Source organism: Tribolium castaneum, unplaced genomic scaffold (assembly GCF_031307605.1).
Source record: "Tribolium castaneum strain GA2 unplaced genomic scaffold, icTriCast1.1 ptg000067l, whole genome shotgun sequence".
Lineage (NCBI taxonomy): Eukaryota > Metazoa > Arthropoda > Insecta > Coleoptera > Tenebrionidae > Tribolium > Tribolium castaneum.
Genome location: NW_026986664.1, coordinates 36,488 through 53,636, shown reverse-complemented (window position 1 = coordinate 53,636; position 17,149 = coordinate 36,488). Strand labels below are relative to the sequence as shown.

General features: G+C 33.1%; 2 long non-coding RNA genes across 2 annotated transcripts; both read left to right on the top strand.

Annotated features, from left to right (window-relative positions):
- Nucleotides 1-6,442: 6,442 nt before the first annotated feature.
- On the top strand, nt 6,443-6,859 carry LOC135267654 (uncharacterized). Its single transcript, XR_010336050.1, has 2 exons — nt 6,443-6,565; nt 6,616-6,859. It is a non-coding gene; the product is annotated as an uncharacterized LOC135267654 (long non-coding RNA).
- Nucleotides 6,860-12,860: 6,001 nt separating this feature from the next.
- On the top strand, nt 12,861-13,505 carry LOC135267656 (uncharacterized). The gene is made up of 2 exons (XR_010336052.1): nt 12,861-13,211; nt 13,262-13,505. It is a non-coding gene; the product is annotated as an uncharacterized LOC135267656 (long non-coding RNA).
- Nucleotides 13,506-17,149: the final 3,644 nt, after the last annotated feature.

The following is a 17,149-nucleotide window of genomic DNA, read 5'->3' as shown; positions in this document are numbered from 1 at the left end:
GACTTTGGTGATTTTTATGTCTTCTCCTTTTTTCTCTACTAAAGTGTTAGACCCAATTAATTTAGTTTAATTTCGGTTATTCAAACATTTTATTTTAAAGCAAATTTTTGTTAAAGAATATTTATATCCAACTCTATAACTCGCTTATGGTTGGTCCTACAAAAAAAATGCGAATAACTATTTTGTAGGAAATTTTATCAGCTTTAATTTTTAAGGAAAGATAAAAACTGATAGGAGTAACTGTTTTCGAGATATAAGCAAGAAACCAAAAACTGTTACCTTAATTAAGCGCTTGTATATAAGCAAATTTAGTACTATTAGTATTATTATTATTAATGTTATTGTTATTAATATGACGACTAAAAACAACTTTGAAGACTTTGGTGATTTTTATGTCTTCTCCTTTTTTCTCTACTAAAGTGTTAGACCCAATTAATTTAGTTTAATTTCGGTTTTACAAACATTTTATTTTAAAGCATATTTTTGTTAAAGATTATTTATATCCAACTCTATAACTCGCCTATGGTTCGTCCTACAGGACATTTGCAAATAACTATTTTGTAGGAAATTTTAGCCGCTTTAATTTTGAAAAAAAGATAAAATTTGATAGGAGTAACGGTTTTTGAAATATAAGCAAAAAACCAAAGTGAAAACTGTTACAGTTACTGAACAAAAATGTAATACAGTTTTCAATGTATGAGACGAAGTCGAAGATGCAGTATTTAAAAACGACTCTAAAGACTTCAGTGACTTTTATGTCACCTCCTTTTTCCTCTAATAAAGTGTTGGACCCAATAAATTAAGTGTATTTTAAATCACAAGACATTTTCTGTTAAAGCACTTTTTTTTTAAATATTAATTAGTTTCAATCATATATCTCGCTTATGGTTAGTCCTACATAAAAAATGCAAATAACTATTTTGTAGGAAATTTTGTCAGCTTTAATTTTAATAAAGAAATAAAAATTGATAGGAGTAACTGTTTTCGAGATATAAGCAAGAAACCAAACAACTGTTACCTTAATAAAGCGTTTGCATATAAGCAAATTTAGTACTATTAGTATTATTATTATTAATGTTATTGTTATTAATATGACGATTAAAGACGACTCTGAAACCTTTAGTGACTTTTATGTCTTCTCCTTTTTCCTCTACAAAAGTGTTAGACCCAATTAATTTAGTTTAATTTCAGTTATTCAAACATTTTATTTTAAAGCAAATTTTTGTTAAAGAATATTTATATCCAACTCTATAACTCGCTTATGGTTGGTCCTACAAAAGAAATGCGAATAACTATTTTGTAGGAAATTTTATCAGCTTTAATTTTTAAAGAAAGATAAAAATTGATAGGAGTAACTGTTTTCGAGATATAAGCAAGAAACCAAAAACTGTTACCTTAATTAAGCGCTTGTATATAAGCAAATTTAGTACTATTAGTATTATTTTTACTAATGTTATTGTTATTAATATGACGACTAAAAACAACTTTGAAGACTTTGGTGATTTTTATGTCTTCTCCTTTTTTCTCTACTAAAGTGTTAGTCATAATTAATTTAGTTTAATTTCGGTTTTTCAAACATTTTATTTTAAAGCAAATTTTTGTTAAAGATTATTTATATCCAACTCTATAACTCGCCTATGATTCGTCCTACAGGACATTTGCAAATAACTATTTTGTAGGAAATTTTATCCGCTTTAATTTTGAAAAAAAGATAAAATTTGATAGGAGTAACGGTTTTCGAAATATAAGCAAAAAACCAAAGTGAAAACTGTTACAGTTACTGAACAAAAATGGAATACAGTTTTCAATGTTTGAGACGAAGTCGAAGATGCAGCATTTAAAAACGACTCAAAAGACTTCAGTGACTTTTATGTCACCTCCTTTTTCCTCTAATAAAGTGTTGGACCCAATAAATTAAGAGTATTTTAAATCACAAGACATTTTCTGTTAAAGCACTTTTTTTTTAAATATTAATTATTTTCAATCATATATCTCGCTTATGGTTAGTCCTACATGAAAAATGCAAATAACTATTTTGTAGGAAATTTTGTCAGCTTTAATTTTAGTAAAGAGATAAAAATTGATAAGAGTAACTGTTTTCGAGATATAAGCAAGAAACCAAACAACTGTTACCTTAATTAAGCGTTTGCATATAAGCAAATTTAGTACTATTAGTATTATTATTATTAATGTTATTGTTATTAATATGACGACTAAAAACAACTTTGAAGACTTTGGTGATTTTTATGTCTTCTCCTTTTTTCTCTACTAAAGTGTTAGACCCAATTAATTTAGTTTAATTTCGGTTTTTCAAACATTTTATTTTAAAGCAAATTTTTGTTAAAGATTATTTATATCCAACTCTATAACTCGCTTATGGTTGGTCCTACAAAAGAAATGCAAATAACTATTTTGTATGAAATTTTATCAGCTTTAATTTTTAAAGAAAGATAAAACTTGATAGGAGTAACTGTTTTCGAGATATAAGCAAGAAACCAAAAAACTGTTACCTTAATTAAGCGCATGCATATAAGCAAATTTAGTACTATAAGTATTATTATTATTAATGTTATTGTTATTAATATGACGACTAAAGACGACTCTGAAAACTTTAGTGATTTTTATGTCTCCTCCTTTTTCCTCTACTAAAATGCTAGACCCAATTAATTTAGTTTAATTTCAGTTTTTCAAACATTTTATTTTAAAGCAAATTTTTGTTAAAAATTATTTATATCCAACTCTATAACTCGCCTATGGTTCGTCCTACAGGAAATTTGCAAATAACTATTTTGTAGGAAATTTTATCCGCTTTAATTTTGAAAAAAAGATAAAATTTGATAGGAGTAACGGTTTTCGAGATATAAGCAAAAAACCAAAGTGAAAACTGTTACAGTTACTGAACAAAAATGTAATACAGTTTTCAATGTTTGAGACGAAGTCGAAGATGCAGCATTTAAAAACGACTCTAAAGACTTCAGTGACTTTTATGTCACCTCCTTTTTCCTCTAATAAAGTGTTAGACCCAATAAATTAAGTGTATTTTAAATCACAAGACATTTTCTGTTAAAGCACTTTTTTTTTAAATATTAATTATTGTCAATCATATATCTCGCTTATGGTTAGTCCTACATGAAAAATGCAAACAACTATTTTGTAGGAAATTTTGTCAGCTTTAATTTTAGTAAAGAAATAAAAATTGATAGAGGTAACTGTTTTCGAGATATAAGCAAGAAACCAAAAAACTGTTACCTTAATTAAGCGCATGCATATAAGCAAATTTAGTACTATAAGCATTATTATTATTAATGTTATTGTTATTAATAAGACGACTAAAGACGACTCTGAAAACTTTAGTGACTTTTATGTCTCCTCCTTTTTCCTCTACTAAAATGCTAGACCCAATTAATTTAGTTTAATTTCAGTTTTTCAAACATTTTATTTTAAAGCAAATTTTTGTTAAAAATTATTTATATCCAACTCTATAACTCGCCTATGGTTCGTCCTACAGTAAATTTGCAAATAACTATTTTGTAGGAAATTTTATCCGCTTTAATTTTGAAAAAAAGATAAAATTTGATAGGAGTAACGGTTTTCGAGATATAAGCAAAAAACCAAAGTGAAAACTGTTACAGTTACTGAACAAAAATGTAATACAGTTTTCAATGTTTGAGACGAAGTCGAAGATGCAGCATTTAAAAACGACTCTAAAGATTTCAGTGACTTTTATGTCACCTCCTTTTTCCTCTAATAAAGTGTTAGACCCAATAAATTAAGTGTATTTTAAATCACAAGACATTTTCTGTTAAAGCACTTTTTTTTAAATATTAATTATTGTCAATCATATATCTCGCTTATGGTTAGTTCTACATAAAAAATGCAAATAACTATTTTGTAGGAAATTTTGTCAGCTTTAATTTTAGTAAAGAGATAAAAATTGATAGGAGTAACTGTTTTCGAGATATAAGCAAGAAACCAAAAAACTGTTACCTTAATTAAGCGTTTGCATATAAGCAAATTTAGTACTATTAGTATTATTATTATTATTAATGTTATTGTTTTTAATATGACGACTAAAGACGACTCTGAGACCTTTAGTGACTTTTATGTCTTCTCCTTTTTCCTCTACTAAAGTGTTAGACCCAATTAATTTAGTTTAATTTCAGTTATTCAAACATTTTATTTTAAAGCAAATTTTTGTTAAAGAATATTTATATCCAACTCTATAACTCGCTTATGGTTGGTCTTACAAAAAAAATGCGAATAACTATTTTGTAGGAAATTTTATCAGCTTTAATTTTTAAAGAAAGATAAAAATTGATAGGAGTAACTGTTTTCGAGATATAAGCAAGAAACCAAAAACTGTTACCTTAATTAAGCGCTTGTATATAAGCAAATTTAGTACTATTAGTATTATTATTATTAATGTTATTGTTATTAATATGACGACTAAAAACAACTTTGAAGACTTTGGTGATTTTTATGTCTTCTCCTTTTTTCTCTACTAAAGTGTTAGACCCAATTAATTTAGTTTAATTTCGGTTTTACAAACATTTTATTTTAAAGCATATTTTTGTTAAAGATTATTTATATCCAACTCTATAACTCGCCTATGGTTCGTCCTACAGGACATTTGCAAATAACTATTTTGTAGGAAATTTTAGCCGCTTTAATTTTGAAAAAAAGATAAAATTTGATAGGAGTAACGGTTTTCGAAATATAAGCAAAAAACCAAAGTGAAAACTGTTACAGTTACTGAACAAAAATGTAATACAGTTTTCAATGTATGAGACGAAGTCGAAGATGCAGCATTTAAAAACGACTCTAAAGACTTCAGTGACTTTTATGTCACCTCCTTTTTCCTCTAATAAAGTGTTGGACCCAATAAATTAAGTGTATTTTAAATCACAAGACATTTTCTGTTAAAGCACTTTTTTTTTAAATATTAATTATTTTCAATCATATATCTCGCTTATGGTTAGTCCTACATGAAAAATGCAAATAACTATTTTGTAGGAAATTTTGTCAGCTTTAATTTTAATAAAGAGATAAAAATTGATAGGAGTAACTGTTTTCGAGATATAAGCAAGAAACCAAACAACTGTTACCTTAATTAAGCGTTTGCATATAAGCAAATTTAGTACTATTGGTATTATTATTATTAATTTTATTGTTATTAATATGACGACTAAAGACGACTCTGAAACCTTTAGTGACTTTTATGTCTTCTCCTTTTTCCTCTACTAAAGTGTTAGACCCAATTAATTTAGTTTAATTTCAGTTATTCAAACATTTTATTTTAAAGCAAATTTTTGTTAAAGAATATTTATATCCAACTCTATAACTCGCTTATGGTTGGTCCTACAAAAGAAATGCGAATAACTATTTTGTAGGAAATTTTATCAGCTTTAATTTTAACAAAGAGATAAAAATTGATAGGAGTAACTGTTTTCGAGATATAAGCAAGAAACCAAAAACTGTTACCTTAATTAAGCGCTTGTATATAAGCAAATTTAGTACTATTAGTATTATTTTTATTAATGTTGTAACGGTCTTATTTTGTTAAACTCTTAGCAAGAGTCACTCATACATCGTATATTCAATTACAATCAATCCAACATAGTTTCGCTGGTACGGGAGGCGTTTTGGAGTCCCGTAGATGCTTGGGCACTTGAACACCGTTGACATAACATCTTCGTTCAACTAAAAAACAGGCGAAAACATTTAGAATTACCATACCCTGTCTGTTCATGTTACCTGCTTCTGGTATTTGATCACTGGTTTCTGTTTCCTTGTATTTTCCTTTCGTATCGTTCGTTCCAACTTTAAAGGGAGTTGGATAAGACTTGTTTCCTCTCTGTTTTCCTTATTTAGTTGTATCGTCTAGCCGTGATGGGGCTATAAGGAGTGGGTAGTCCCGGAGCATTTCAAGCCGTCCCTCCGGAGAAGCCTGAGCATCTCCTCCGGGTTAATTTTAGTGCTCATGTTCCTCTTGTATCGTCGTACCGAGTTGTAGGGCTCCTTGGTACGTTTTAAATGCCCTTTTGTCCCTTTATTTAAGTCGTGCAAATTGTCTTAAGAGCACACACTCTGTAACTTCCATCTCAATTAATTAGTAAATTGTTTTCACTTACCTCCCTATTAACTAACCATCGACACAATAAAGGTCCATTTGCACAAAACTACATTTTCAAAATGTAAACAAACTTAACCTTTTCCACCTGTCGTTAAACACCAATTTCGTATGCGGCTTTCAAGAACCAAGTGCGCGCTCTCGGAGGATCTTTGCGATAAATTCAAAATTTTTCATTTTCTTTTACATAGACCGATATGGGCCACGTTTCGCGCCACGAAAACGAGTAGGGATAAATCGTTTGACTTCCTAACAACCTTCCTTTTTCGGCTGCGGTCCTCGACGAGTACAGAAGCTCCCGTATTAGTTCACGTGGAAAATTTACACTATCGTTTCTTTTACCTTTCCGGATCTCGGACCTACCGTTTCGTAAATTACCACATAGTGACTTATTTAGAAATACCGCATCTTTCTTTTTCGTCGTCCCTCACAGAGGTAATGTAAGATTTCTCTTATCGCTCGTATTCTTATCATTTCGAAATCAGGGACCCTGGCTGAGGCAGAAATAGTCCATTGCGCAACCTGTACCCATCGGGATATCTAGAATTTAACCCTGTTCTACAAGTGGCTGATTCGACACCAGCCTACCAAAGTTCCTACAAGAGGAACGCCTGGACCAATTGACCTCGCCTATCGAACGATAAGTATCCCTTATCTCATAATTCGTATACCGCTTCGATTTTGGCATTACACCCGTCGGGATTTATTGTACAAATTTATTTCCCTATTTTTCCAACTACATTTACCAACTGGATAGTTTCCTCATTTAATTCATTGATCATAATTTATTATTCTGTAGTATATTTAATTTATTATTACAACTTATTATTTATTCTTTCATTCAATTGTAATTAAATTAAGTTCAATGTAAACATATCACAGCTGTGAAATGGCCTTTTAATTTGATATTGTTTCTTATTACCAAATTCATTTTGATTTACTAATTATTATTTATTATTATCATTTATTATTATTATTTTTCATTTTTGAATTAAATTTATTTTGATCAAGGCCTGTCGTTTTCATAATCAGCATTCAGTAGCTAGCTGACAAAAAAAAGCTACTTGGCGCCCTTAACTAGACCCACGACTCCGGCTCTCCTGAACTAGCTCTGAGTCCGGAGACGGTGTACTCATTTACAAATAAAAAAAAAAAAAAAAAAGCGTGACACAAATTTGGCGCCCAACGTGGGGCTAGTTTTCAAAAAAAAAAAAAACACAACAAAAACCAATTTTAATTACTTATTATAATTGTACTAAAATAATAAGAGAGAAAACGACAGGCTAACATCCCTTTATTCTTGACAAGTTCTCGTTATGGCGTCCGAGTCAAATATTATCTTACCGAAATATTTATCAGAGCACGAGCTTACCTATGAACTGCTTATACGTCGCATTAAAACCCAACGTACTAAGGAAGAAAAATGCCGTCTCTTAGAACATGAGCAACTTAAGGAACATACACGACCCGTGAATTTTACTACAAAACACCTAAATTTTGTAACAGACAGACAGGAAATTACCGAGACATTACAATCGATCACGACCCTAATACTAGATTTTGACTCCGGACTTTTGACCGATACACTGTGCCAGCGTATACAGACCAGACTGAATCATGTCCGTGAACGTATTCTAAGAATGCCTATTCCATCCGAATCCAACGAAGAGTCTAAAGCCATCCGCGACGAACTGCATGCTACTTGTTTGACCCTTGAGGCCGATCTGAGAGACCGCGTCCTCCACTCCCCTATGATGACTCCTCTTGGTCAAGATACCACTCAATTTCACTTCCACAATTCTAATTCCTTACCCGTAACGGAACCAAAGCAGGTTCCAGTATATAAGTGGGGAATTTCGTTCTCCGGAGAACCTACCGACAACTTAATTTCCTTTCTCGAGAATGTCGAAGAATTATCTATCGCGCGTAGAGTTAGCCCACAAGAATTATTCCTATCAGGGATTGACTTATTTAAAGGACGTGCGTTAATTTGGTTTCGCTCCGTTAGAGGCCAGTACAATGATTGGCACTCTTTGATAACTGCGTTAAAGGAAGAATTTCTTCCTCTAGACTATGATGATCTTTTGTGGCAGGAGATCAAAAACAGATTGCAACATAAAGACGAACCAATCGCTATCTATATCGCCACTATGCAAACCCTATTCAAACGTCTTTCGGAAGAACCGCGTGAAAAAACAAAACTCTACTATTTACGCAAATTAATCCGCCCCGAATTTATTACCGCTCTCGCACTACACGATATCTCGTCCGTTAAAGAACTCCAAGAACTGTGTAAAAAGGTAGAGAAATCTCTGGCATTTTGTCAACCACCCGCCAAAACTAATTGGCACTTAGTCGAACCAGAGCTTTCATTACTAGCTAGCGCACCTATTGCATTTAAGGACAATCCAAATATGCCTCAGATGAAACATGTTCCACGGAGCCCCCAGCAAAAACCGTCTTCTGTAAATTCGAATAACACTAGAATTCAGGCCGCATCGACGCCGCGAAAATGTTTTAATTGTGACAGTGCGACTCACTTTTATTCCAACTGCCCGGAAAAACGGGGACGATTTTGTTATCGTTGCGGAACTCGAGACGTTACCGTGTTTACTTGCCCGAATTGTACATCAAAAAACTAATTAGGGAATCGGCTACCGCTGATCGTTGCCGACAACCCACTTTTCAGATCAGCAAAACGTCACCGGAATGGACTAACTGGGTCAATCATGTACGAAAATTTTTACGTCACAATCCAGTACCGTCACCGGTAGTAACACTTAACTCAATTATTTTAACTAAACCAAATGATAATCGTCCGTACCTCGAAATTAAAATAAATCAAGTTAAAATTAAGGCCCTTATTGATTCAGGTGCCTCAAAATCTGTTTTAGGACTCAGGGGATTATATTTAATAAAGGAGCTAAATTTAAACAAAAATGCCTCCGCGTTTAAAGTTGCCCGTACCGCAGACGGCAGTCAACACCCAGTCGAATACGAAGTTCAAATAGAAATTACGCTGGACGATGTTAAACATAAATTATCGATTTTGGTAATACCTTCTCTAAACCATACGTTAATTCTGGGTAGCGACTTTTGCGATACCTTTTCAATTTGTCTCAATTATCTTTCTCGTACCTGCAAACCGCAAATCCAAACCCCTATTGACTCTCTACATTCTGAGAACTCCCTTTCTGCTGAACAGTCTTTCGTCGCCAAAAGAATAACGGAGAAATTTTATGAAATAAGCGGCGAGGTGTTAGGCCGTACTCACAAACTGTCCCTGAATATCGAAACCGGAGATGCAATCCCGTTCCGACAATATCAGTACCCGATGTCCCCGTATATGCAAAAAATCCTAAATAGCGAAGTGGACGAGATGTTACGTTTAGGAGTCATAGAACCGTCACAAAGCCCATGGTGTTCCCCAGTACTTCTTGTTAAAAAATCGTCGGGTGAATACCGCTTTTGTTTTGACGGTCGGAAATTAAACGAAATTACGAAGCATGACTCTTACCCACTTCCCCGCATCGACAGAATTCTCTCTCTATTAAGAGATGCCAAATTTATTAGCTCTTTAGATCTTCGCAGAGCATTCTGGCAAATTCCCCTTTCCGAACCCTCCAAAGAGAAAACGGCATTTGCAGTTCAGGGACGTGGACTATTTCAGTTTACTGTCATGCCATTTGGCCTTCGAAACTCTGCACAAACACAGCAACGACTGATGGATGCTATCTTTGGACCCCAATTCGAACCCAAGATTTTCGTGTACCTGGATGATCTTATTATCGTGACCGCCACATTTGAGGAGCACGTCGAATTACTGGAAGTAGTCCTTAACCACCTCAAAGCAGCTAATTTGACAATTAATCTAGATAAAAGTAAATTCTTCCGGACTTCTCTTAAATATCTCGGATATATAATTGATGCAGAAGGTCTTCGTACAGACCCGGAAAAAATCTCCTCCATGGTCGAATATCCTCGACCTAAGAACGCAACCGAAATTAAAAGATTTATTGGCCTCTGTAGCTGGTATCGGCGGTTCATTAAAAATTTCTCTTCTTTAGTAGCCCCGATAAATGATCTCTTAAAGGGCAAGAAAAAGAAACAGGAAGTAAAGTGGGTTGAGAAAACTGAAACCGCTTTTCACGCGATTAAAAACGCGCTAGTTTCTGCGCCAGTTTTAACCACACCGGATTTCTCAAAACCTTTTTATGTACAATGCGACGCCAGCGACGTGGGCTTAGGTGGCGTACTTACCCAAGGAGAAGAAGGCTTCGAAAAAGTCATTTGCTTTGCCAGCCGAGGTCTTTCTAAAAGCGAGCGGAACTACTCCGTAACGGAGCGCGAATGCTTGGCAGTAATCTTCTCCATAGAAAAATTTCGACCCTACATTGAGGGTACCAATTTTACAGTTATCACAGACCATCACTCTCTTCTATACCTTTTCCGTATGAAAAATCCTACTGGCCGTTTGGCGCGATGGATCTTACGGCTCCAGCAATTTTCGTTCAATATTATTCACCGTAAAGGAAATATTAATGTGGTCCCGGACGCCCTTTCACGCATACCGCCCTTTGTAAGTTCCGAAATAGAAATCGCGATAGTTGATCTCGAACCAGCAGAAAATGATAAGTGGTACAATAGAATGATACAAAGGATTACAGAGTCACCTGATACTTATCCTGGTTGGTTAGTCGAGGATGATAAACTAATGAAATTTTGTCCCAGTCGCGCCCCTCTACAAAACAACGAACGAGAGTGGAAATTTGTAGTCCCCAAATCGAAACGGCCCACGGTAATTCAATCATGTCATAATCCCCCAACTGCTGCTCATTTCGGTACGTTCAAAACACTCTCTCGAATTAAAGAAAATTATTTCTGGCCTGGAATGAGATCTGACGTTCACCGCTATGTAAGAACCTGTCGTACGTGTGCCGCCCAAAAAGTTCCTAACGGTGGCCCACTTGGACTAATGGGCTGCGAAAAAATCGTACGATTCCCATGGCAGGTTATTGCCTTGGACTTTATGGGCCCTTTCCCTCGCACAAGCAAGGGTCACAAATATCTTCTTGCGGTATCGGATTGGTTCTCTAAATACACTCTTTTATTACCTATTAAAAAAGCAACGTCTACACCAGTCATTAAGTTTTTGGAAGAACGTGTCTTCTTGGTATACGGTGTACCCCAATTTATTATTGCGGATAATGGCAAACAGTTCATAGGGAACGCGTTTAAGCGATTTGTAAATTCATATAATGTGGAAAAAATTTGGTATAACGCGAAGTACCACCCGCAAGCTAATTTTGTCGAGAGGACAAACCGCACTATCGGTACCGCTATTCGATCCTATATAAATACGCACGATACATGGGACCTAGAATTAGCAAAAATTCAAGCTGCTATAAACACTGCCCGTCACGAAAGCACTCGTTATACCCCAGCGTTTCTTAATTTTGGAAGACACGTACCGTTATCTGGAAATTATTACCGAAATATACCAATCAACGGAAATAACTTCGACTTTACTGTTGCGGATCGTCACGATTATGCGAGAGAGATTAACAAATTAACGGAAGTGTTCCAAATCGTGCGGGATAATCTGCATAACGCCTATAACAAAAATTCCCGTCGTTATAACGCCTCTCGTAGGGATCTGTCATTTAACGTGGGTGATCGAATTTGGCGTAAAAATAAAGTATTGTCTTCCGCCGGACACAAATTCACTGCAAAATTAAGCCCTAAATACGTCCCCGGCACGGTTACAGAAAAACTTTCAAATCTCGTGTATCGAATTCGGAATGAAGATGGTTCTAACGCCGGAAACTGGCATATCCAGGATTTAAAACAGTACCACGTAGATGACTCAGATTCGTCCGGAAGCGAAACTCAAGACGAGACTGACGAGAACGACAACAATCCCGAACATGAACAACTTAATATTCGCACCATAAAAAAAAATAACTTCCAATAAATTCCAATTTTCTTTCAAAGATTTTGTTAAAAAAAAAGACAAGGCTTGCGCCTTAATTTTTTTTTTTTGTGGGAAAGGGACAGTGTAACGGTCTTATTTTGTTAAACTCTTAGCAAGAGTCACTCATACATCGTATATTCAATTACAATCAATCCAACATAGTTTCGCTGGTACGGGAGGCGTTTTGGAGTCCCGTAGATGCTTGGGCACTTGAACACCGTTGACATAACATCTTCGTTCAACTAAAAAACAGGCGAAAACATTTAGAATTACCATACCCTGTCTGTTCATGTTACCTGCTTCTGGTATTTGATCACTGGTTTCTGTTTCCTTGTATTTTCCTTTCGTATCGTTCGTTCCAACTTTAAAGGGAGTTGGATAAGACTTGTTTCCTCTCTGTTTTCCTTATTTAATTGTATCGTCTAGCCGTGATGGGGCTATAAGGAGTGGGTAGTCCCGGAGCATTTCAAGCCGTCCCTCCGGAGAAGCCTGAGCATCTCCTCCGGGTTAATTTTAGTGCTCATGTTCCTCTTGTATCGTCGTACCGAGTTGTAGGGCTCCTTGGTACGTTTTAAATGCCCTTTTGTCCCTTTATTTAAGTCGTGCAAATTGTCTTAAGAGCACACACTCTGTAACTTCCATCTCAATTAATTAGTAAATTGTTTTCACTTACCTCCCTATTAACTAACCATCGACACAATAAAGGTCCATTTGCACAAAACTACATTTTCAAAATGTAAACAAACTTAACCTTTTCCACCTGTCGTTAAACACCAATTTCGTATGCGGCTTTCAAGAACCAAGTGCGCGCTCTCGGAGGATCTTTGCGATAAATTCAAAATTTTTCATTTTCTTTTACATAGACCGATATGGGCCACGTTTCGCGCCACGAAAACGAGTAGGGATAAATCGTTTGACTTCCTAACAACCTTCCTTTTTCGGCTGCGGTCCTCGACGAGTACAGAAGCTCCCGTATTAGTTCACGTGGAAAATTTACACTATCGTTTCTTTTACCTTTCCGGATCTCGGACCTACCGTTTCGTAAATTACCACATAGTGACTTATTTAGAAATACCGCATCTTTCTTTTTCGTCGTCCCTCACAGAGGTAATGTAAGATTTCTCTTATCGCTCGTATTCTTATCATTTCGAAATCAGGGACCCTGGCTGAGGCAGAAATAGTCCATTGCGCAACCTGTACCCATCGGGATATCTAGAATTTAACCCTGTTCTACAAGTGGCTGATTCGACACCAGCCTACCAAAGTTCCTACAAGAGGAACGCCTGGACCAATTGACCTCGCCTATCGAACGATAAGTATCCCTTATCTCATAATTCGTATACCGCTTCGATTTTGGCATTACACCCGTCGGGATTTATTGTACAAATTTATTTCCCTATTTTTCCAACTACATTTACCAACTGGATAGTTTCCTCATTTAATTCATTGATCATAATTTATTATTCTGTAGTATATTTAATTTATTATTACAACTTATTATTTATTCTTTCATTCAATTGTAATTAAATTAAGTTCAATGTAAACATATCACAGCTGTGAAATGGCCTTTTAATTTGATATTGTTTCTTATTACCAAATTCATTTTGATTTACTAATTATTATTTATTATTATCATTTATTATTATTATTTTTCATTTTTGAATTAAATTTATTTTGATCAAGGCCTGTCGTTTTCATAATCAGCATTCAGTAGCTAGCTGACAAAAAAAAGCTACTTGGCGCCCTTAACTAGACCCACGACTCCGGCTCTCCTGAACTACCTCTGAGTCCGGAGACGGTGTACTCATTTACAAATAAAAAAAAAAAAAAAAAAAAAAGCGTGACAATGTTATTGTTATTAATATGACGACTAAAAACAACTTTGAAGACTTTGGTGATTTTTATGTCTTCTCCTTTTTTCTCTACTAAAGTGTTAGTCATAATTAATTTAGTTTAATTTCGGTTTTTCAAACATTTTATTTTAAAGCAAATTTTTGTTGAATATTATTAATATCCAACTCTATAACTCGCTTATGGTTGACCCTACAAGAAAAATGCAAATAACTATTTTGTTGCAAATTTTATCAGCTTTATTATTAGTAAAAAGATAAAAATTGATAGGAGTAACTGTTTTCGAGATATAAGCAAGAAACCAAAAAACTCTTACCTTAATTAAGCGCTTGCATATAAGCAAATTTAGTACTATTAGTATTATTATTATTAATGTTATTGTTATTAATATGACGACTAAAAACAACTTTGAAGACTTTGGTGATTTTTATGTCTTCTCCTTTTTTCGCTACTAAAGTGTTAGACCCAATTAATTTAGTTTAATTTCGGTTTTTCAAACATTTTATTTTAAAGCAAATTTTTGTTAAAGATTATTTATATCTAACTCTATAACTCGCCTATGGTTCGTCCTACAGGAAATTTGCAAATAACTATTTTGTAGGAAATTTTATCCGCTTTAATTTTGAAAAAAAGATAAAATTTGATAGGAGTAACGGCTTTCGATATATAAGCAAAAAACCAAAGTAAAAACTGTTACAGTTACTGAACAAAAATGTAATACAGTTTTCAATGTTTGAGACGAAGTCGAAGATGCATCATTTAAAAACGACTCTAAAGACTTCAGTGACTTTTATGTCACCTCCTTTTTCCTCCAATAAAGTGTTGGACCCAATAAATTAAGTGTATTTTAAATCACAAGACATTTTCTGTTAAAGCACTTTTTTTTTTAAATATTAATTATTTTCAATCATATATCTCGCTTATGGTTAGTCCTACATGAAAAATGCAAATAACTATTTTGTAGGAAATTTTGTCAGCTTTAATTTTAGTAAAGAGATAAAAATTGATAAGAGTAACTGTTTTCGAGATATAAGCAAGAAACCAAACAACTGTTACCTTAATTAAGCGTTTGCATATAAGCAAATTTAGTACTATTAGTATTATTATTATTAATGTTATTGTTATTAATATGACGACTAAAAACAACTTTGAAGACTTTGGTGATTTTTATGTCTTCTCCTTTTTTCTCTACTAAAGTGTTAGACCCAATTAATTTAGTTTAATTTCGGTTTTTCAAACATTTTATTTTAAAGCAAATTTTTGTTAAAGATTATTTATATCCAACTCTATAACTCGCTTATGGTTGGTCCTACAAAAGAAATGCAAATAACTATTTTGTATGAAATTTTATCAGCTTTAATTTTTAAAGAAAGATAAAAATTGATAGGAGTAACTGTTTTCGAGATATAAGCAAGAAACCAAAAAACTGTTACCTTAATTAAGCGCATGCATATAAGCAAATTTAGTACTATAAGTATTATTATTATTAATGTTATTGTTATTAATATGACGACTAAAGACGACTCTGAAAACTTTAGTGACTTTTATGTCTCCTCCTTTTTCCTCTACTAAAATGCTAGACCCCATTAATTTAGTTTAATTTCAATTTTTCAAACATTTTATTTTAAAGCAAATTTTTGTTAAAAATTATTTATATCCAACTCTATAACTCGCCTATGGTTTGTCCTACAGGAAATTTGCAAATAACTATTTTGTAGGAAATTTTATCCGCTTTAATTTTGAAAAAAAGGTAAAATTTGATAGGAGTAACGGTTTTCGAGATATAAGTAAAAAACCAAAGTGAAAACTGTTACAGTTACTGAACAAAAATGTAATACAGTTTTCAATGTTTGAGACGAAGTCGAAGATGCAGCATTTAAAAACGATTCTAAAGACTTCAGTGACTTTTATGTCACCTCCTTTTTCCTCTAATAGAGTGTTAGACCCAATAAATTAAGTGTATTTTAAATCACAAGACATTTTCTGTTAAAGCACTTTTTTTTTAAATATTAATTATTTTCAATCATGTATCTCGCTTATGGTTAGTCCTACATAAAAAATGCAAATAACTATTTTGTAGGAAATTTTGTCAGCTTTAATTTTAGTAAAGAGATAAAAATTGATAGGAGTAACTGTTTTCGAGATATAAGCAAGAAACCAAAAAACTGTTACCTTAATTAAGCGTTTGCATATAAGCAAATTTAGTACTATTAGTATTATTATTATTATTAATGTTATTGTTTTTAATATGACGACTAAAGACGACTCTGAGACCTTTAGTGACTTTTATGTCTTCTCCTTTTTCCTCTACTAAAGTGTTAGACCCAATTAATTTAGTTTAATTTCAGTTATTCAAACATTTTATTTTAAAGCAAATTTTTGTTAAAGAATATTTATATCCAACTCTATAACTCGCTTATGGTTGGTCTTACAAAAAAAATGCGAATAACTATTTTGTAGGAAATTTTATCAGCTTTAATTTTTAAAGAAAGATAAAAATTGATAGGAGTAACTGTTTTCGAGATATAAGCAAGAAACCAAAAACTGTTACCTTAATTAAGCGCTTGTATATAAGCAAATTTAGTACTATTAGTATTATTATTATTAATGTTATTGTTATTAATATGACGACTAAAAACAACTTTGAAGACTTTGGTGATTTTTATGTCTTCTCCTTTTTTCTCTACTAAAGTGTTAGACCCAATTAATTTAGTTTAATTTCGGTTTTACAAACATTTTATTTTAAAGCATATTTTTGTTAAAGATTATTTATATCCAACTCTATAACTCGCCTATGGTTCGTCCTACAGGACATTTGCAAATAACTATTTTGTAGGAAATTTTAGCCGCTTTAATTTTGAAAAAAAGATAAAATTTGATAGGAGTAACGGTTTTCGAAATATAAGCAAAAAACCAAAGTGAAAACTGTTACAGTTACTGAACAAAAATGTAATACAGTTTTCAATGTATGAGACGAAGTCGAAGATGCAGCATTTAAAAACGACTCTAAAGACTTCAGTGACTTTTATGTCACCTCCTTTTTCCTCTAATAAAGTGTTGGACCCAATAAATTAAGTGTATTTTAAATCACAAGACATTTTCTGTTAAAGCACTTTTTTTTTAAATATTAATTATTTTCAATCATATATCTCGCTTATGGTTAGTCCTACATGAAAAATGCAAATAACTATTTT